Source organism: Pediculus humanus, genomic scaffold, assembly GCF_000006295.1.
Source record: "Pediculus humanus corporis 1103172108194 genomic scaffold, whole genome shotgun sequence".
Lineage (NCBI taxonomy): Eukaryota > Metazoa > Arthropoda > Insecta > Psocodea > Pediculidae > Pediculus > Pediculus humanus.
Genome location: NW_002987764.1, coordinates 289,044 through 291,118, shown reverse-complemented (window position 1 = coordinate 291,118; position 2,075 = coordinate 289,044).

Below are 2,075 nucleotides of genomic sequence, written 5' to 3'. Positions count from 1 at the left end.
ATTACGATCAAATGATTTATTATTATTAAACCTTATTTATAATGTTACCGAATCCGTGCGAATCAGTGGCGTAAACTAAACACATCATCAAAAATAAATAAAAAAAAAAAAAAAAAAAAACGTTGGAAAAATTATGTGATGATAAATAAATTTAAAAAAAAAAAAGAATTTTCCGACTTCGTTAAAAAGAGAAAATATTTTTGAATTTTTATTTGAACGTGTACGCGCACGCACTCGCACGCACGCACGCACACGCACACTCTCGATTATTTCCGTATCGCAATAACGATATTGCTATTATCATTATTATCGCGTTAAATTTTAAATAAATAAATTTTTATATTATGATAATTATCATAGCGGAAAAGTAGATTGCTTATTATTATTATTGTCGTTGTTGTTTTCGTTGTTGTTGTTTTTGTTGTTGTTAGCATTATTATTATTATTATTATTATTACCATTATCGATATTACATGAAAGTGGTTGAAGATTTTTTTTTTCTTTCTTTACTTTTCGTATAAAAGAGGTTAAAAAAAAAAAATTAGAAAGTTTTAATAACGAGTTTTTCTCGTTCCAACTTCCGAATTCGAATGAGGCATCGATATATCGAGCCTTAAATTGATTACGCATCAAGTTTCCCCCTTTCCCTCCCTTCCTCCCCCTCCCCCGTCCCCTTCCGCTTATAATTATTATTATTATTATTATTTTCTTTTTTTATTTTTTCGTGTGTCCGGTCGGACTTTGTTTCCCCGCCGATATTTATCTCATGTTCAATTTAATTTTTATAATAAATTCGTATACAATAAGAATAATAATAGAAATACGCGTACGGGAGGGAAGTGTACGTAAGTCACAGAGTAAATAAACGCGAAAATATACGATTTATCGTGTACGACGATTTAACGTGTCATCGTAATCACTTCGTTCGTTTGACGAAATAATATAAAATTTGTTTTAAATGTTGACTGACTCTATGACCGTTTCAAAATTATTATTATTATTATTATTATTATTATTATTATTCGCAATATTTTTTACCGTAAAAAAAATTTAAAAAATTTTTTAATTTTTAAATAACACATATACGGAACTAAAAAAAAAAAAAAAAAAAAAAAAAATTTTTTTTTTTTTTTGTTAGTTACTTTCTAATTCATTAACACTTGACCAAAAAAAAAAAAATTTTTTAGATAAAAATTTTAAGTTTTTTTTGTTGACGTGTTGAATATTTTGTAAATCATAGAGTAACTTTTTTCCCTTACTCTCTCTCTCTCTCTCTCTCTCTCTCTCTTCATATTTTTCCTTAGGGAAAATTGTTTTTTTTGGTCGCATTGCAAACACAAATTCGTTTTCGTTTGTATGAATTTTTTTTGACAATGGAAGGCTTTGTGAGAACAGGGGAAAAGGGAAAAGTAAAACATTTCCGAATAATTTTAAAAACGGAAAAGACGTCATAACCGGAAGAAAAAAGAATGAAAAGAAAAAAGGAAAACTAGTTGCTCACGAGGAGAAAGAGCATAATCATTAATGAAAGGTTGGAAAATTCGAATTGAGAAAGCGAAGCGAAAGAAATAAACAAGAAACCAGACCGGAAGACTACAAAAATCAAGACAAGACTACAAAAATCCGGTGACGTAGGAAAAAAAATAAAAAAAAACTTTCTGGTTACACGTTAGGAAAAAAACGACAGAAATTCGATACGTCCTGTAAAACCGGAAATCGAATGAGGAAAAAAAAAAAAACCTGTTGCGGATGTTAGGAAAAGTTTAAAGAACTCGTCGCGTCGGATAATTATTTATATAAATTAATTAAACGGTAATAAGTAATTGGTAATAATAATAATAATAATAATAATAATAATAATTTTTCACGCATTGCCAAAAACCAAAAAAAAAAATTTATTTTGTAAATATTGTTGTTGTTGTCGTCGTCGTCGTCGTTAATTACAAATCGTTTTATTTATTCGTCAATTAAATTTCAATTTAAAACTATAAAAATTACTTGTTCGGATCTTATTCTTCTTCCGTAAATAAAAAATTAATTTTTTTTTTCGTACTTCCCCCCCTCCCCTCGAATTT